Source organism: Onychostruthus taczanowskii, unplaced genomic scaffold (genome assembly GCF_017590055.1).
Source record: "Onychostruthus taczanowskii isolate IOZ18803 unplaced genomic scaffold, ASM1759005v1 scaffold5, whole genome shotgun sequence".
Lineage (NCBI taxonomy): Eukaryota > Metazoa > Chordata > Aves > Passeriformes > Passeridae > Onychostruthus > Onychostruthus taczanowskii.
In genome coordinates, this window is record NW_024502568.1 from 5036952 (window position 1) to 5058889 (window position 21938).

The 21938-nt window shown below is 34.9% G+C and overlaps 1 protein-coding gene across 1 annotated transcript in view; it reads right to left on the bottom strand.

Annotated features, from left to right (window-relative positions):
- Window positions 1-21938, bottom strand: part of ADGRA1 (adhesion G protein-coupled receptor A1) — a 255536-nt gene that overhangs the window by 75325 nt on the left and 158273 nt on the right. The gene's annotated exons all lie outside the window — the stretch shown is intronic.

The window sequence follows — 21938 nt, forward strand, 5'->3', positions numbered from 1 at the left end:
AAAGGAACAAAGTGTCCAGCCTTTCCTGGGGGCAGGAAATCAGTAATTTTTCTTCAATCTCCTAACAACACTCAAAACCCCCTCAAATTTCTATTGCTCAAAGGTAGAAAAACTATCATGAAATTAGAATTCTGAAAAAAAAATTGAATTCATGTAGAAGACTCAGAGTAACCAAGCTATTTAGTTAATTAGAAATCCCCCAACTTCTATATGTAAATAAGGAAAATTAACAACACCATTTTTTCCCCAAGGACATGATGTAGTGCTTTCATGGGGACTAGCAGTGTGTACATTTTAATATGACAGGAAGAGTTTATGTATTTGATTTCCAGGGGACCTTAATGCAATTTAAGACCCATTTACAAGATATCACACTTACACAAGGTAAGTGTAGCTTAAATGTGATTTCAAGATGCCAGATCTACAGTACTGTGCAAAAGTAGTCATGAGGTTGGATTTTAGAATGAATTCACATTTTGTCTATACCATTTTACTCATTAGAGCATTTTTGAGGCAAGCATTATAAGGAGACTCAGACAAGCTCCTGGGCATTTGGCCAGGCAACGTGCCTACCTGCCTCACAATATTCCAATTGTCTTTTTGCTTACATTCCAAGAGCAATGTCACAGACAGCAATTCTGGCACTGGCAGTCAGTGCAGAACAGTTAGAATAACACTGCTTTTACAAAACACAAGATAAGGAAATCTGTACTTAGTACCAGAATTCTATTGATACTTCAAGCAGAAATATCCCTAAAATATGTCCTGATATTCAAGACACAAAACCATAGGTTTAGAAAAAGCAAAAAATAATCCTAAAGGTCAAGGAAGACCACAAGCTCTTTGCGGGATTCAGACTGAGAGGGATGTACATGCTCTAATGCATGAATGTGCAAAGAAGATTCTAGAGTGACTATAGAATAATAATAATAATTGTACTTTGCTAAGTGAGGCTTATACTCTTTCAATTCATACTTTTGACTGGAGAGAATTTGCAACTTGTGATTTCATATTTAACTAAAGTCAGGCAAAGTAATGCCATCTATATACTGCTATCTAAAGAAAACCACTAGCAACAGCATTTGAGCAAAAAAAAAAAATCATACAAATTTGGCTCAGGACAAACTAAATTAATGTAGTTTGTATACTCTGGAAACAAGAGTAGAACAAATAGAGACAGAAAACATTTCCTCACCTGAGAAAAAAGTGATCAAATAGGAATGCAAAATTTCTGTTACAGAATTTCTATATGCCTAATACAATGGCTTCCCTTGAAATCTTGCACTTGTCAGAGAGCATAACTTTATGTAATTATTTTAATTACTGTAGTTGCTCTTACAGCAACAATCAAAAAGTTTGCATTATATATTCTGAAGTTAAATTATTTACATAGTTTTACAAAGTTTTGCCAGATTAGCAAGCATGACCATGTAAATTGCTTTATAGAAATATTTATCTGTTGTGAATTCATGGATTTGTTAAGCTTCCCAGTGAATTCATTTACAATCAAATGCAACAAGAACTGAATATTGTAGTAAACTTCAGCAAAAGAAAAATATATTGTTAATAAAAGAACACTTAACCCCCATAGCATTTTCTATTGAAATATTTGAAAGCACTTCATTAACATTTTACATAAACATACAAGATAGTAATTATCTCTTAATTGCTCAGGTTGTAGAACAGAGTCTCAAAGAAATCGGGTTAAGTAAGAACCATGATGCATAAAGTGGTGTGCAGGCAAAATTACAACCCAGCTCACCTGTGTGCTAGTCTTTATGCAAAAGATCACATTTGTATTATCCTGTGCCTTAACTAAACAGCTGAGCTACCCAAACCCACCTACCCTAAAGCTCTCCAGAGGAGCCATGAGAACTGCTGCTCCATCACTCCATATCTTTTCCACATCCAGTCTCTGATCCACCTTTGTGGCCCTTTGCTGACTTGCAATGCCCGTGTTGTTCCTGTTCTGGAGAGCTACACCTGGGAACAGCATTCCAGCTGTGTCCCTACCACTTCTGGGTAGCTAGAGGAGGCAGACAGTCTGCAGTGCCAAGCTGGGGCATTCATGGTCTCTCATACAGTCCATGATCCTGGCCCTGCTGGAGTGCTGAGCACACGGAGTCCTTCTACAAGCCTCTTTGGGGAGGTGGCTGATCAGACAATGGAAGATTTAAAAGGCAAATGCAACTAATGTTATGAAATAGCACCAGCATTCAAGCACTAAACATCGTACATTTTCACAGAATAGCACAGACTGGGCCTCGAAGCTGTTTCTATTGGAAAGGCTGCAAACTCCTACTCTCTTAATTAAGTTGTCATAGTAGGATTCAGTGGTATTTTTGTCATTGATCTTTTAAATGAACGTAGATCAAAGACCACCTTCAGTCCCCATACTCTGGAAGCTTGAAATCCATCTGCAAGGACTATCAATTATGAATGCAGACATGAAGGAAAATGAATGATTACATACATACTTTATACAAGCTTCCACTCAGTTCCAGAAGTTTTGGAGCACATACACTCTTATCTCTTTGCTGTCCACCAATGTCTACCCACAGTTCAGTGCTATTTGTTAGTGTTGCTTAAACGAGAATTTTGAAATGTTATGAAATGAGAGCTGCACAACTAAAAGAAGTCATAACATATGAGATGGAAAAATATCTAAATATTTACTAGCTGTTTTTAACACACAGATATTTTGTTAATTCTGACATACATTTCCATAATTATTTATGTCATGTGACATTTTCTCCCAAAAGGCTCTAAAACATCCAAAGAATGGCAAAATTTATCTGAAACTCTGGTGTGGAAGTCTATGTTTTGATTCAGCAACTACCTTTTTGAATGTGTAAGTATGCACACTCCTACAGAAGGTGGCACAGATTTGTAATGGCAGAAGGACCTCTAATGCAAACAAAACAAGATAAAATTCTCCAGGACTGAAAATTATTTTTACTAAGTCCCTGTAGATGAAAAACCAAGGAAGTGGAGAATGGTAGCACTCAGGACATTCAAGTCCTCTATAAAATTGAAGTGTGTGATTTGTATTTACTATCCAAAGAGAGAACAGTAACCAAAAAATCTACATAGCTTCTTATTTGACGAGATGCACTAGATATTGATTATGTGATGCTGCTGGTATCATTCCTGAACAGTAAGTTTTGTGTTGAGAGATTTTCACAGACTAAGTAACAATATAAAGTAGCACACCTGTTATTATGTAACAAGCCCCCAAACCCTCGTTGCTACAGAGACCTGTAATTCTTAGGAAGCACTTCAGAAAAAAAAGTAATGAAGGCAGTAAAAAGTCAGTCTCTACACCACAGTAAAACCTTACATATTGGTTTCAGAGAGATTAAATAAAACCATATATAAACTATAAAAAAGTCCCTTTATGAGCTTAAAAAACAGATGTTTACACTCCACAGACTATTTTGGAAAGATACTACCACTGATATAACCAAATAAATAATTTTGAATGCCTACAACAAATGAATGATATGCACATGACCACATAGAAGTTTTTGAGTTAATTTTCTGTTGAGAAATTTCATTTTCAAGTAAGTATTTAGAAGCATACTCTACAGAGCCTTGCAATGCAAAGTAAATTAGCTCTACATACTGCAGAGCAAAAGGAGAGAGCAAATTCCTCCCCTAGGCTCCGCAGCAGCAGAGCAGCCATTCTGCAATCATTGCTGCGGTCCACGGGCAGGAGCAGCCACAGCTGTTGTACATTACCCTGAACAGGAACCCTGGACAGGAGATTCCTGTGATCAAAGGTTTAATGGGCATCTTCCCTCCCCCTTGAACTCATTAACTCCTTCTCCTCGCTGTTATGGGGCAGGGGGAGGGAACCCTTAGAACAAGAAATTTCTTGTGGACAAGAAATGCATTTTTCCTTGCATGCTAAGCAATGGCAGAAATTCTGTATGTACTGTCATATGCCTACAGAAGAAATATGCTTTTTAAGCAACATCTTTAGTCCATATCATCTTCCCTTTATTTTTCTGTTCAAGTAAAAATATTTTTGATGCCTACAAGCTTCTTTTTTCCTATATTCCAGCCATGTATTTGAAATGTGCTCTCAATAAATGGAATATTTAGCTAATCTTATTGCTAATCTGCACAAGCATTTCATACCCAATTCTATTCAAAATTTTTGTCAACAAAGCAGCTCTCTTTCAGATTTCAATCCTATTTTTTAATTATTTATTCTAAGAGTTTCCAATCTTTTCATACCCTATACTCAGACTTGTTAGACTTCTAGCTGATCTTGTAATTTCTAAGCAGTATCTTGGAAAATTTTCAGTTGCCATCCTGTTATCAGTATTGGGCATGCCCTTTGAAGAATAATGTTCTTTTTTTGTAATTCAGCCTTCTATAATTTTTCTTCCTCCTGTCATAAACGCTGTACTCAATACATCGATCATGACATACTTCCCAGTCATTTAGCACATTTCACTCAAGTCACTAGGTTTAGTTTATGAGCTCAGATTTTATTCTTTTAAATAAAAGGTAGTATGAATCTACCGTCATGTATAGTACTGTGATAGAGTGTCCTCGCCTCTAGTTATGAAACACTACTTCAGAAAGGACATACAAGTAAAAAATGGAGGCAGAGATGCAGCTGTGATGAGTACATTTTCCTGCTATTCTAGAACAGGTGAGTTAGGACCTAACAGAGACCATTACCCTTGGGTAAGGATAAAACCAAAGACAAAATGAACCAATGCCACAGCAGGGCTCAGTGATATATCCAATGCAGGCAGCAGGGGAATGACTCTTTTCCACAGCATTTAACAAAAGCAGTCAAAAGCTAGGAAGTGGGGATGGTGGCAAACCAACTACCCTAATGCTGTTACGTAAGCAATGGAGGATGTGGATTGTCCAGCAAGTTCTTCTAGAAACAACCTCAGGCAGATAAACAAGTGGGTAAGTACTCGTCAGGACTGCTGTTGCAGCTCCTACTTGTACAGAGAACTTGGTTGAGAGTCAAGAATTTGAGTGAAAGTTGCCTTAAAACAGAGTTCTCAAATACTACAAAAGGAAGGAATTGCCACAGTGCATTAAGAACAATGACATTCCAAAACCAGACTATAACAAACCGAGGAAACAAAAGATAGGATCTCCCGGGCAAACATTCAAGGTTTTGTTTTGTTCCTCAAAAAAACCTCAAAACTGAAACCTATTTCTGGAGGCAGAAAAAGAACTCATTCCAAACAGGAAGATAAAAATGAAGTGCATGAAGAGACTTAAGGGTCTAAATTGAGATCTCTTGACTGACTGACATTTAAAAAAGGAATAATACCAAGAGTGTAAACAGTATCACCTATAAAGGAATTTTATCAATTCCTTAGGTAGATAAGAAGTAATGACAAGTAAGGTGCACTAAGCAAATCACAAAAATATTAAAAGTTGCAAGCAAAAGAGACATGAAAGGGTCTTTCATTGCAACAAAAAAAGTGAAATCACTAATAACAGAAAAGCCTGAAACAATTTGGAAATTTTTTCTTTTGTCTTCAGAAAGCAACTACTTGTGACCAAGCACTGGGGATAATTTTGATAAAATGAATATCAGAGTAGACAAAAAAAAAGAATGGAAGGAAAAGAATAAAACCATATTTAGATTTGCATTTCAGCAGGACTTAGCAATCTGCTAGAGCTGTCATCAGCTGAAATGAGATTTTATCTGTTAGGCCTGACAACATGCAGAAAAGAGGGAGGGTTATAACTGAGGCAGCAAAACCAATACTTGCACTTCATTTCCCTGCTTCTTATGTGTATCTTGGGATTCACAGAACAGTTGACTAAACTGGGATATCTAAAAATTTACTAAAAAAAAAATTATTCAAAAATCAATTTCCAAGCACCTATGGATAAGATGATACTAAACAGACAACAGACTTGCCAAGAAGAAATCATATTAAACCATCCTAATTTAATTATTTTTGGTCAGAGTAATTAGACTAGTGGATAAGAATGAAGAAATATTTGCAATGTATCTTAACCTAAGCACATAAGAGAAATACAATTTTGCTGAAAGTGCTAAAATATGAGCTCACACGGGCTCAAAATAAGGAATGCAAAAAGCAGATTTTGACAGGAGATTACAGCAGAGAAGATTCTGCTTGAATTCCAGAAGGCCTGACTGGGTCGGTCATCACTACATATTGTCATGAATTATTAAGACTTAAAAGACATTAATATTCTAAATCATTTAAGAGTAGCTTATTCTAAAAACATATAAAATTATTTTGATAAGTTCTGGAACAACAAGTGAAAAATTTCAGGAAAGGAAACACTATCAGAGTTTAAAAGAAAACATTCAAACATGAAAGTGAGATGTGTGAAAGTGGTTAATTCAACAGAAACAGAAAATTGTAAAATTTTGAATAAAGCATATGTCTGAAATTTAAAGCAGTGGAGCTGTTGTCAAAATATTTTAAGGTCTTTGTTTAAGAAATTGCAGAGGGCCTGTATCAGACAAACATTAAAAAGTCTTTAGTTGTATTCAGGCTTATTAGATAATCTGATGACTTCAAGACATCTCAGCATCCTCACCCAAAGCTCTCACAGGTCTTCATGAAAAATGTTTAACATTATTCTGTTAACTTTTGAAAATTATCTCAAATTTTGAATATAAACAGACCTACCATTTTATAGCTGTCCTTCTATTGCATGAATAAACTATCTGTAGTCTCACCATAAAATATTTCATCCACTCAAAAAATAAATTTGATTTATCCCAGTTGCAGTGTGGGCGTTTACAAATTTGTGGCAGCTTGTGCACAAGTCTGCTCTAGAGCAAAAAACCTAACAAAATCAGAAGCAAAGATTATATATATTACAGATTTTGTTTCAATATTTTGGTAAATTAGTTACAGCTCCGAGGAATATCTTAATGTTTTAAGAGGCATGTTGCACACAATGTTGTATGGCCTGCACATGGGAAAGTGGTTTATAAAACATTGTTACTTTGCCAAAAAAATGGACTAGTTTCACTACAGACCATTCTAATGAAGACCTTTTATTCACATCAAACTTCTGTGTTTCCTGGCTAGATTTTATAATCTTACATATCTATTTTTCAAATGGTTACTTAGCCCAAATCAGTATATGCCTCACTTTGAGTACACACTGCTCAGGAAAGAGGCAGCAGGGAGAGGAACATTATTCTTACAAGGCAATAACACCCCAATCAACCATTTCTGAATAGCTAGTAAATACACTTTATTTCAGAAGCTTTATAATTCCTTTATTGCAAACCCCATATTTATCAAAAACTAAAATATTTGCCTTTAAGAGGATAATATATATATTTATATTGTTTTAACTCTAGAAAGCATTATTTAACAAGTGGTATTTTATAAAAGGATCTTTGTCAATTCTTGAAAATATCTTCATAGGATTAGCTGTGCATTAGCTACATTTTGAGTTCTTAACCACTATAAAGTGCTGCTTTGCTCTTTGTTCACATTTCTGATAGGAATCATCCTATAGGCATTCTGAATTGTTCAAGGACATGTCCTTGCCTCACTGGACTGAGATTAGAAAACATTTTTTTCAGCTTAAAAACCTCCATATTTCTTTTCTCCTTTCTCTCTATTTGGCCCCTTGTGGCATGATATTTAGTTTTGGAGCTAACTTCATTAAATTTTTATTTACATATTTAAAGGAAAACTGTGTTTGAATTTCTATGTTTAATAATTATAACAAATAAGCAGCAAAAAATTCTTCTGAAGGTACATATCCCTGCAAAAAATGCAGCACAAGACCCAGACCTTACTAAAACAGTGTCTCTGTTCCAGCTAGCAAACAAGTCTGTGGGATTAAGGAGAGATCCACTGGACAGACTGAAATTCTCCTATTACCAAAAAAGACAACAGAATACAGAAATAAAAGTTCCTTAACTTGAGACAACAAGTAAGCAAAAGATAATTGAGAAGTAACTCTGCAACATCCACACAATTTGGCAGTTAGGGTACATTTTAACAAATCTTGAGCTCAACCCATGTTCCCATCATACCATATGGGTCTCATAGCTGGAAATTCACCAGCAGTGCCAACAGATGTCAAAAAGCTTTCAAAGTAACAGACTTAGAAGAGATTGTATGTATTAACTTAAATCAATGTATAAACATGCCAAAATTTCTGAGTTCATCAGCTTTCTCTCGTCTCCCTGCACTTGCCCTAAAGACTGTGAAAATATTCTGAAGCCCACATGAAAAATGAAGCCTGGGTGTTTTCCATTGCAGGGCAGGAAAATGAAGATGCAACACGCTAAATTAAATCCTCTCTAAATGAGAGTTCTTGGACTAGAAAAAAAAGAAGGGGATTTAGCAACACCATTAAAAAAACAACACAAAATAACAGTACAGTGGTGGCATAACCTTAGTTCCCTAAGCCGCATTTGATTCTGTGGGAAAGATTAAATGGAACAAAAATGTTGCATAAACACTAACATTACATTAGGGGAATCTGAACTTTTCAACCTTTCCAACAAATCTTTCTGAAGAGGGGCGTATTCAGGCTGAGAAAAAAACTGCTGATTTCTCTCTTTTTTGGCAAACATCCAGGAATGTTCCTCTTCATTCTTTATAAATGCTCCCTTCCATCCACACCATGCAGACAAAACACATTGTGACCACTTTAGTGGCCTCAGATGGAAGGGAATGGATTTGACAACACGTGAAAGAAGATAGAAACAGTCCATATCTCCAATCTGTTCATTAAAATGTGGCTTGTTGGCTCATGCCATGAGAAAATATGGGAAGTTTGCCTTAAATAATATTATTTTTAAATAGAGAATTTTTGGCTACTGCATAAATTATGTGAAAGTAAAATGTAACAGTGAGATACAGTCATTAATCTAAAGTAATTAATTCTTTGGCATTTCTCTTTAGAATGGAAAAAAATTACCTGTCATAAATATAATAACATATATACTAAATATAAGAATAAATATACATATAATAAAATAAAAAATACCATAATAAAATACAATGAAGGAAACACCTATACCTGTGAAATAATGATGCTATCTTCTCAAGCAAATGAGATAAACACCAATATTATCAGGGAATTTTTTATTTACAGCAAATGGATGCCTTTTGTTAGCAGTCTTCTGTATATGGGACACTTGAGGTTTAGAATTTGTCAGAGTGGAAGACATTAGGGTCAATAAGTACAATCTTCCAGTATCAAAATCTACATTTTATTCAAATAACTAAAGTACCTTTTATTAAGTAATCAGTTATATAGAATGAAGAAATTGTGATTTTCTTTTTTCCTTTTAGATACAATTTAGAAGATTCAGTGAATGACCATTGGAGAGAACATTAAGGCTCTACTGCTACATGAAGCACAGTTTCTAGTAACAATTTCTAGGTAAGAGTTTTAGATATTGTTTACTGGGACACTTTTCCTGGATACAAAAGACCACTGTCAGAGTAGTCTAACCACATATACATAACTCATGGCCTACCAGAGTGAAATGCAGATTTTGCAGTTGCTTCTAAAATGAATTTGTCACAGGGTATAAAGAAAAACTCAGTCCACTTTTATAGAATAGCAATTGTGTTTTACAAAATGTTGAAGCAACCATGTATCTGATACAAAACACATCACTTTCATAAAAGACAAGCTAGAGAACTAAAAGCACTCCACTTTTATAAAAGCAATATTAGTGCTGTGAGTCAAGAGAAATAAAATATGAGGAGAGCTCATTTCGACTCTTCCCTCTGGGACTGCTACACAGGTAAAAAGCCAATAACCTCAGTTTCATCACCTGGCTAACTGATGAATTATGTCAACACTACTTAGTCAACAGATTTCAACACATGGACGATAGAACCCTGACAATCTGTGGACTAATTTCAAGAGGTCTATAAAAAAGTGTTAAGAAAAACCTAATCATAGATGCTGTATGTGGTCAATGAAAGTTTCTAATTTGGTCGAAATCACCAGTGAAACTCTACTAATGTCCCAGCAACAAGAACAGCTGAACATTCACTGAATCACTTGAACCTGAAGGATCACACAGAACTGTATACTGATTCTTCTACATTAAATGACATTATAATAAATTTCTGAATTAACAACTAGTAATGTAAATAAGTCAGCCTATGCTTTTCATTTTCTGATCTACTGAAGGAGAGCTGCAGTGCACTCTAAGTATCTCTAACATGCTACCCAAATAAAATCACATAGTCAGATTATACAAAGTAGGACCTCAGTTGCAAATAAATCATAATGAAATATCAGTGGAGTAAGAAGTAACTCTTACCTACAATAGACCATGACAGCAATGTTCCTTAACCATTAAGCTGTTCAGGAAGATATTCAGCAATAGTCAAGACTAAGCATAAATTTTTATACTTTTCCTGTCATCATACTCACATATATAGCTATTTCAGTGTGTATATACCTGGGTTTTATGTATATATACATACACACACACATATATATACATACATTTTGAAAGATATTCAAGTAAAGAAGTAAAACTTCTCAGGGAGAGCTACAGAAAAGCAAGATAATTTCTACAGAACTCAGGAAACAGTGTATCACTGAATCTTTACCATATATTTTATTAGAGAGTAAGCGTAGCAACTTCAAATCCAGTGCAGCTATTTTGCAGTATTTGAAAGATTATTTTTAGCTACTTATGTTAAGTAGTCATTTCCAGGAGCCTACAAGAATTACACAATTATTTATGATTTAACATCTTACTGATATTCTTACATTAATTTCTCACACAGGATCACTATAAGTTTTAATTCCAAAAATAAGGAAAAATAAAGTATGTATGAGAGGCAGCTCCCCTGACATGCTTGTAAATAGGCATGACAGAACTAAGGCAGTGGATATCATGCTTTTCAGTCAAGTATCACAAAAGATGCTGAATATCAGATCTTAAGTATACTATTTTGGCAGAATATGCCCTACACAATACTGAAAGTGATGTAACTTTCATTAGCAACAGTAAGACTTCCAGAACTCTCCTAATTGTCTATTCAGGTAAAGTTTCTCAGCTGTCATGTACTAAAACTCATTTAACATCTAAATTTCACAGAAGTCCAGTGTCCCACTATATTTTCTAGCTGAGCTATTAGTAGTACAAAAAATACAGTAGTATGCCTGGCAGTCACATATCAAATTCATGGTTTAAAGTTTTGTTTAAGTTACAATTCAGCCTCTTTCTCCAAGAAGAAACCCCCTAATAACTCATTAATGTGTTCCCTAGTTAAGACTGCACAAGAAAACCCAGAGCTGCAAACTGGAGGAGTCTGGAGAAATGTTCTGGGACACCTTCTCTTCAGGCCTGCCCTCTCCAAACACCCTTTCCCAAGCCCTTGCTTTTAGCCTCTCCAAAGACTTAATAAAATTGATTAGTCTTTAGTCTCTACTTCTTCATCCTTCACTGATGTGTTCTAGGTTCAGCATCACTTAGTTAAGGATGAGATTTATACAGTTGAAACACTTCAACAAGTATCTTTACAGAGGCCTTGGAAATTCATGGGCTAAAACCCACATGTAGAAATGAGAACAGGACACTTAAAAGGTCTCTCTCCTCCCACAGTGTATGTACAGGGTAAGGTTCTCAAGACATTCAGGAGGATGCTCTGTTGTGAAGGAGGTGAGGCTGTTTTCATTTCAGGCTGTTCTGGTTTCACTGTCAGTCCTGTCCAATGAAGATAACATGCCCAGACCATGTCTGTGACACTCAGGCACGTTCCCAGTTGACAGACATCATTATAGTGCTCTGGGTTTGAGGAAGGACATAGATATAAACACAGCATCTGCTAAATAATCTCTGAGCGAAATGTGGATATGGAAACCATATGCAAAAATTGCAAAGAAGATAGCAGGTAGATTTAATTTTTTGGAAGGTAATTAATGTTGGTATATTTAGACTATGACATTAAACATGAAATCCTCACTTTTCTTTTTTGCTCTTACTGACAGCCTGTTATTGCTTTGATTGCAATTTCCATCCCTAGACCACGTCTAGGGAACCACACATTCCAGTCAGCAGGATTTTTACAAAAGTGCTTGGAGTCCAGGAAAAAGGTCAGCTTCTAGCTACATTTAAAATGTGTGTGTGCCTGCACTTGACTTTCTCAGCATTGACTTCTGCAGCTCTTTCTTTTGAAGACTTGATCAGTCTGAACCTCCAGGTAAATATAGTATGCATTTAACTTCCTAACCATTCAAATATGTGACTGAAGGTCAAGCCTATTAGACTTGCTTCAACTCATATCAATTATCCTCCCTATTGAAGGTGATGTAACTATGATTCCAGCTAATTAAGTCCTTAATATTGAGATAGAGTGCTTAATAAGGCTCAACACAGGCAAATCAAGTTAACTCTGTCAATCTTCTTTGCTTTAATGCATTTTGTTATGCAAACATTCCAGCAGCCTAAAATTTGTCGATTTGCATTTGGGTGCCTTTTTCTGATAGAGATAGGAAAATTTGTTCCTCCTATGGTAAAATATCCTTCAGTGGCATTGAACTAAATATATCCTAATATTGAAAAAAGCAAGGCCTATTTTACATTCCAGAGAAAATGTATCACCTGTAAATGAGAAAACCAGAGAAATATCCTCCAAGCAGCATCTGGTTAATAACTGCAAACAGAGAAATAGATATTCAGTCATTCTTAGCAATCAGTATTAATTTTTACTGTCTCTGCATAGCTGTAGATAATCACATCTCTGTTAATTTACAGCTATGTTCTAATCCTTAATTTAAAACTCTACTGAGATTTTGCTTTTAGTACCTGAACAATCATTTGACAATGTGTGAAGTGGCAGAAGGACAGTAGAAAACCTGAGACCTAAGTTTTGTCCAAGGGTGCATATTCAAGGTGGAAAAGCAAGGTAAATTCCTAACTAAAGGGGCATCCAGACAATGCCTCCATTGGAGGGTGGCTGGTCACACCTCAGCCTGTTGCCATGCCATCCTCCTGATGTCTGGTCCCATCATCTGAAAGGATATAGATGCTGGAATTTGGAAAAGCTGGGAATGCTTTTTGTACCTTTCAGGGGACAATTGGGAACTGTGCTTTTTCTTTGTTTCAAAGCACAGGAATGAGCAAAGCCAATTTACTGAGGTCATTACAAACAGCCTCAGCTCTGCTTGACATACACATCAGAGGTGAGCAGGACCACAGCACTAATGTGTGTCTTATACACCTGCCAGAGTTTTAAAGCTGGACTACACTACATTGTAAGTTACAGTTAAAGCTTTTTGAGACTGAAATGGAAACTTTGAATTCGGAAACAAATTCAGAATAAACCTCAATTTAATATTCAGTATAAACACAGAGATGGTAGTTTTAATCTTTGCCAATGGAACCTCACTGGTACAAACTGATTAATTACCAGTATATGCAAATTAGAGTTGCTATTCTAAAAATCCACAATGAACCTATATCTTACACTGGAAATTCTCTTCACATAAAAAGCATTAATTTAAACATCACTAGGACAAGTATTTTCACATATTTTCATGATGTCTGCACAACAGTATTAATGTTGAATATTACTATTCTGGTAATTTCTAACTGACAAGACAGGACTCCATGCTGTCTTACCCATTAGGGATGTTATTTAGCTGACATTAAAGATGAAATATTAATAATTATATCTTCCAAACATAAATGTACTGCTACAGCGGCCTTCAGTTAAAATACAAGGAGTGCAAAACCCTTCTATCAAGATTTCTAGGCCAAATTAGCATTCAGGCCTTGCCACTAGGACAGTGCCATTAATTACTGTTGGACAGCACAACAAAGACAACAGGTGCTTGTAGGAAGGGCACACAAAAGGCTTCACATGGAGCTAAGAAGCAACGGTTACAATAGTGCAAAGCAATGTGCAGGCTGAAGAACATATTTCTTGAAAATTACTGATGTTTCTAAAGAAGGGAAAATTCACCACTATTCCCAAGAATATCTTAGGCTTTTAGATTAAATGTACTAGTAAGGAAAATATAAGCAAAGATGTGACAAGCTGATCCAGCAAGTGATTTATTACAGGTATCTCAACTTTGACTTCTTTAACAGGCTTTAAGCACAATTTTATGTGCAGAAGACAAACTAAAGAACAGCTCCCTGATTTCCTAAGCAGTGAGATTAGCTAATCACAGCACCAACTACTATATAGTATGGGCTGCTAAAATTCTAACATTCAATCAATCTCTGAGTGTAAAAAAGAAAAAAACAAAAAAAACCCCAAAACCGGAGATTGTCTTAAAACAAGTAAATAAACCTCTTCTCCTTTATATACAAAATAACATCCTTACAATTGTGTCTGCTGCCCTCCTCCAGGTAAACCATTTCTAAAAACATTAATATTAAAGTGTGAAGTTCAGTTGAACTGATTTGAGCAGATAAGTATTTTTAAAAGTAAAATACTGTTGTCCTAGTTTAGATGAGTTTCTAAGTTTGAACCAAAGCCTTACACCCTTCCTCATGGCCCCTGGGACTCCTGAGATGGGAGAGCCACCAAAAAACTGCATACTATCATATGGAAAAGTACAGATGTCCTTACAGAAGGAGCCCTTATTAAGATCTGGTGAACCCTTCTTCATTTGAAATCTTGATCATTCTGTGAATTAATGTGATTCAGGTCACAGCAAAGGAAATCAAAGGAGCTGTGATGGTAGCAGTGGAAAAACACAGACTTGAAGAGTAAATTATGTGACCCAAGATTCACATTCTGTGGTAGCATTTGTCTTAATTACTTTCTCTTGTGGTACAATCCCACTTTTTAAGAGGATAATATTTAAGGTTCCTGTACTTTAAAACAAAAGTGCAAGCACAGCAGTGATCCCTAGACATCTCTGTGATTTATCTGCTATACTACTTAAGTTCTTGCTCTGGGCATTTAAAATAACCATGATAAAGTCATGATCAATATAACATGTGTTTTTATCTTTCATGTCTATATCAATATTAAACTTCTGGTTTTATGCAGTGATAATGGTCCCCAAAGTATTATTTGTAGTGAAATATTAAGATATTTTTAAAAAATCAGTAAGAAGACTAACATATATATCACAAAAGATCCATAAAACTTATTTAGGATTTCACTCTCTTTCACTGGGATAGTAAATGGTAACTAATTCTCTCAGTAGAGTAAAAGATGTGTAAATTTAACTGAATGTATACTGAATATTCAATTCCTGTAGAAGAGATGTGAAAGGTACCATCAGTATTTATAAATCAGTGAATCAGTGTCTGTACATCTTGTCAATTAAAAAACCCCCAAGGATAAATAACACTTATCAGCCTCTCAAAGGTATTTTGAGAGTAGGTGGTTAACCCTTATAGAACATGTTAATAATTAATGTCCTATTATGTGTTCACTTAGCATATATAATCACCTCAAACATTAGAGAAAGTTTGTCCACTGGAAAAATAGATTTATTTCTATATTTAATGGAAGGTTACGTGAAACCAAGCAAATGCATAAACACCTATTTAATGAAAATTTGAAGTAACTCCAATAAAGACTTGAATTTCAAGTCAGTGATTCCCCTTACTTATTTCATTTTAATCCCCTGTTAAAGCACATTCTACAAGAAAGGAAGCTCTTATTCCTGTGGGAGATAAGTGTAAGAGCAAAAATGGAACAGATCCTGGAAACATTAAAATTAATGATGTCTGAAAAATCGTTATGGTTAAAAACCTTGAGCCTGACAGTTTTAATTCAAAGCTCACAAAAACTGAGAAACAGTTAAATAAACTGAAGGACCAGATGGTCTCAGCCTTTAGGGAATTCACTACAGACAGATAAATTGGGAAACAAGAGTCAACAGTCAGAAACTAAAGATATTCTGAAGTGTTTTGAAGGGTCTGATTTCAGAAGAAAAACTTGAGAAGATAATTTTTCTAAAGAAAAGCTAAAAATAAACAGTATTCCTGAAGACTCTTTTTCTAAGAGATTTTTCAAAACTTTCATTCCAGAAGGTTCAGATTGGGTATCTCTATGCCCAAGTTCAGATCACTGAAATTAAGTTCAGATCACTGAAATTAATTATTTCCTAAAAACAGACATCAATACTTACATTTAGAATAACAGAATGGTTAGGGCTAGAAGGAATTTTTCATTTCTGTTGTATATCTCTTGTATTTCCATGACCTATGATCATAAAATTCTTTCAAATTTGTGAAGCAGGAATTAAGAAAAAAACCCAAATCCCTTGATCTTTGCCTTAGTGCCATAGACTGAGGAGGGAAGAGAAAAGGGGAAGAGTAAAATCCTCTCTGCTTGAGTATCTCTCATTAGTCTTCACTGGAAGAAATTTGCATCTTAAAGATCATCAAGCTCCACCCCCTTTGCCATGGGCAGGGACGAAATTTTTCAAAGGAGAAAGAAAATTTTCTTCCTCTTTGGTTGGACTTGTAATTTTGAATTGTTTGGTAAATAACTTGAAGTGATAAGTGATCAGAGGGCCAAGTAAAAGGATTGAAAGACTGAAGATCTAAATTAATTGCAATGCATTTTCCATTAAGTTCTGTAGATTCAGTGAAGGACAAGCACAGGAATTAATTACCCCAAACTCTTTAGCCTTTGTGGCTTTCACAAAAGCAAAGAATTTCTTTTCATATTTGTCTGCTAGAAATGTAATTATTCAGGAATTTTCATGTTTACAGTATCAGACTGAATCTAGATTTAAAAGCAGTAGTCAAACATCTTAACTACCCAGCCTTTCAATCAATGTTTCACACAGATTTATTTACATGCAGTGTAGTGCTTACTGTTCATTTGTACACACAAACATAATACGATATCACAAGTGGATCTGGAAACCAAACTGCCTCTCTTGACAGAAAAAAAAAAGAACAAATATGAAAAGGATATGAAAACTGAATTGTCACATCAGTCCTTAGGGGTCTCTCTCTTCAGGTCAAAACTTAATATATTCAGACAAACAGTAATTGCTGGTTCCTTCTTCTCTTATCCCAGTATCCTTCTCAAAAGTTCTTTATACATTATGCCAAATGCTGAAGCATTAAAATTTTAAGCTTTTGAAAAAGCCACGGAATTAATCTACACATGTGGAAGAAAGAGTAGCAGTAAAACTTCCTGCTCTTTGTAGCTACTCACCATGTGAAAGAAAGTAAGGCATATTTGTATTAGTAGTATATAAAGATTTCACATCAAACCTATGCCAACTGTGACAGAAATTATTTACATAAAACTTAAGATAAATAGCAATTCTTTTTTTCTGGGAATAGGCTTCAATTTTATTTGCATCTCAATTACTCACACCTTTCAAAACTTACACTTTTGATGCATCATTTACAGGCTAAGAATTGCAAGCATATTTTAAAGTTTCAACTCCTATTTTCTGTTATTGTAGACTAATTTTCTGTAAGAAGGCTTGAAAACAGCCATCTGCCAGCAGACTGGCTTAGGCCATGTACAGAAATATACAATTTCACAGTAACAGATCTGCTCACCCCCGAGTCCATAGAATCTTAATATGGAAAGGTGGCTATTTTGAGGGACAAACAGCAGTGATAAATATCTCACTCCTCTTATAACAAAAGCACTGATTTATTTATCTGATAAGAATTAGTAATATTGAGGCTCTAAGAGAAGTTGTATTTTCCTTTATGATTTTGTCCATCACTTGGCCTTACTCACAGTAAATCTCTTTGGTCCTCATAAGGTCAATATGGAATACATCACTCGCACCAAATACATAATTATTTATTTCAGCCTCCCCATCTAAATTTAGTCTAGTGAACATTTCAGAAAATAAATACAAACTCAGACTACATCTAACAAGAATAATGACACCACAGACCTCTATTTTCTACAATCTACAGAAGCAAGAAAAGCAGAGAGCACTTTCACTGAGTTACTGCTTGCTCTTCATGCCAAAATTAACAGTGCAAAGGTGGGCACACCTTCCTTAATCACAATCATTTCCAGAAAAGGACCTGTGGTCTACAATCCTGGTAACATGAGTCATTTCCCCCCACGTATTACCACACTGTCAGTAATCAGGAAAATAAAAGATTCTCTTTGACTCACATGACTATCTAACAATTGGAAGTAATGACTCTGATATGAACTAACTTTTGTTAAAGAAAAGTGAAAAATTAAGCAAGTGCTGATTAATATAGTTTACCACAATTAGATTGAATCATTGGAAATAATCAGAGATCAAAGATCCTACAGAAGGACTACCAAATTAAAAACTCATAATAATGAAGAACTATTGTACTGTTTAAATATACAGCTCTGGAAGAAATGACTCTCAGAATGACTGAACAGGTACTTTTCAACAGGTGTGCAGTATGTGAATCTTTGTGCTTGGATGGTCCGTTCTTGTTAGTGACTCTGCAGTGCTTTTATGATTATTTTCTAGTAAGCTATGCACAATGACTGCACTGTGAATGTGCACATCTATTATCCCATTTTATTTAAATTATTAAATTAAACATTTAGTTTGATAAATTTCTATATTTAGGACTGAAGCATGTTATTAAAAACTGAAATATAATGAGTAAGGTTTTATCCAGCTTCTCTAAACTTATGTCAGTAGTAGTCATTATTTAAATTTAGGTATTTATAAAAGTTCCTGGAGCAGTTGCTGAGCTATTTTTACATGCTTTGTATTGCCCATATTTAAATAACAGAAAAAGTTTGCCAAGGAAAAAGATTCTATGGCAAATCAACAATATAAAGAATGTCGAGTTCAATGTGCACTATTTATCACTTTTTTCCAATTATCTAATTTAGTTGTTTTCTAATTATCTGTCTAGCTGTTACAGGGATGGTCTCCAAGGAGTTTGTCTAATGATAATTCATTGAATTTCTTTAATTTGAAGGAAAATTATTAGTGCTTTCACAACAAGAACATCAGTGATGTAAAAGCAAACAGGTGAATACTAAATACATGAATTGAAGACTGCTTGGTTAATGTTGTACATAACACAGGAGTAATATGTTGATTGGTTTTCCAAGTTTGCTGCAAAAATTTCAATAGAAGCTGAAAAATTTTCTACAGCTGTGGAGTCTGGAGGTTTTACCTCCAACTGTTATCTGGGCTGAAATGTTAGGTCGTTATGGAAAAAAAAAGTAAATTAATAAAGCTTTCCAAAAGCAAACTAATTCCATTTAATTTTTTTTTATTATTACCAAAATATACTTTGCATATGGCTCTTAACTCTCAAATTCTATCAGAGCATGTGGAAATAATAGTTTCTATCTCTTGAAATCCTTCCCATGAATTCTTGGTAAGGTGTATTACTGGTAAACATCCACAATCATTCTTTCCCATTATGCTACACATGCATATTGTGAATTATAATTTCTCATACTACTGAGGCTCCAAGTCAATATTTCTATAAAATTTCTAGAGCAGTTTTAAGTTACATTCTTAACTATTTTGCTAGGACTATTCCTCTCCCAAACACCTACAGTCAGAATGACATCCTATTGCCCTGAAATAGTGAAAACACTTGCTTTTCATTAGAAGACAGCTTTTAACCTAGCTTTTAACAGACCCTGTTAAACAATGATTAATTTTTTTTTACAAAGTGTTATCCAATAACTTAACTAATAAAATTCTCTTCCCCTTTTCACAACGTTGTGTGTTGCTTGTAAAAAACCCACTAAGTTACATCTCCATTACTCCAAGCTTCCATGAGATCTACCAGGGCAAAAATGGACCCATCCCCTTGAGGAAGAATGCCTCCCTTGTGTCCTTCAAGCAATTTTAATCTCAGCATCAATCTGTTTTCAATTCACTTGACAAAACCACTTTTCTCTATTTTGCATGCATTATGCAGTGCATGTACAAATTTAAAAGCATACATACATTTCTGAGTAGAATACTAATAAAGATATTGCTGTGTTCAGAGCTAATTTCATTATTTTTCAAAGCTACTGGTCATTTATTATAATACCTGACCCTGTACACTTTCAACATTTCAGTAACATTTTCAATGTTATGCTGACCTTTGTCAATGTCTTCTATTGGGTACCTTTGTAATAGAACTCGTGACAAGAATTTGTCCCTAGCAATGTGAATTAAGTTTTCACTGTATTTACAACATAATAAAAGTAATAAAAAAGAAATTGTATCAATACAAATTATATGCTTCCCTAATTCCTGTCCTTTGAAAACTGAGATCAGAAACAGTGCAACATATTCTGCCGCCTGAAAAACCTTGTCTTCTTGGAAGAAAAATATGGAAGCGTTTAGCCAATAAATATGTCTAAAAATCTTTCTCCAACTTGTTTGCTTATGGTTTCATCAAGCAAGTGCACAGACTGCCACTGTTAATGCTGTGACAAATGTAATTTGGAATATTTGTAAAAAATATTATCTAAAGTGAGGAATGTAAGCATCACCATCAATACTCATAAAGATTTAAAATTATAGGTATATCATGATGAAGAGTCCCAGAGAGATGTCACATCTGTCAGTTATCACCATTAACTAAGTTTTTCTGAGCTACACTGCTTTGGAGAGTAGCTGCAAGAGCAGAGACCATATGAAACCGCTGGGTCTAAGTAACAAAACTTTCCCAGCAATGACATATTTTTCATTTTGATTGTGTGCTAAGTAAGAAAAGAAAGAAAAAAATCAAATTGCCTTCCTTTTCTCCAGGAAACAGACATATTTTTAAATTTATCAAATACAATCATGATGTAGAATCTGCCTACTATTTTGTACAGTATTATATTTGCATTGTATTTTGCTTGGAGAATCATGGGAAGACTATTCAAACAATTAAAGCTAACTGGAACAATTCAGTATTATTTATCATATTATTTATCATGTCCAAAATTCCCACTGGATTTGTTTTTTAGATTGTAATAGAAGAATCTAACATGCAAAATAATTTTAACTTTAGGCAATCATAACACTAATTTTTATAGTTACTGAAAATAAAATTCCTCTACCAAATATTCAGTTAGGATTACCAAAAATATCCAAAAAAAGCCTCAATAACAGACTTTGCAAACTCTTCTCCAGTGTGAGCAGAACATCACTTAAGAGATGACATTCTGCCTTTATATGATAATAAACCACCAATTTCTTGAAAATCTGCACATTAAAAGGGGACCTGTGTATTCAGTCGCTACCCAGACCTCCTCTATAGAGAGTTTTTCTGCCTGTTACAGCATGGAAGTCACCTTTTCTGCAGAGCCTAAGCAGAAGTATTACAAGCAGCCAAAGGGCATGATGTGCCTGACAGCTTCTTTTGCCAAGAGAAGAGAAAGGAAAAAAAAAAATTAAAAATATCCCAAAAGAGCGAAATATCAGCTGAAGTGATAAGCAGTGCATTAGAACATTATTGGAAAAATAAACAAATTACCTGATCAGTTTCTCATGTACTGCCTTCCTCTAGAGGAATCAGAATCAAAGGAAAAACTAAATCCTAAAAAAAACAAGGACATAAAGAACACCACAGTAAAAGAAAGGGAAATAAAAATGTCATAGAAGAAACTGAAAAATTAGTGGAAGAAAAATAAGTGAAAACAGATGTGATTGTCTTAATTTGTAGTGACTATTCAAGGCTTGCTCAATTAATAAGCAAATTGCTCATGGCCAAGGCTTCAGGTGGTCTGACTTAAGTTCTAAGGAATTCTTAAGCAAGGATTTAGAGAAAAAAAAAAGCCACAGATGATTTTTGAAAGATGATGTAGCATTTAGAAAAGAGGATGGCACTGTGACAGTGTCAGAGTACGTGAAATTCACAGAGTAGCGGGTCTTAAATTGTATCTCCTTCACAGAGGGCTCTTTTAGTAGGGATTTGTACATATTAACACTCTGGGAAGTCAATCAGAAAGAAAATGGTCTGTCATGTCAATAACCACTGAAGCAGGATTTACTACTGGAACATTCCTGTACTTGGACTGGCAACAGGTACAGCTACGATGGATTCACTATTCTGA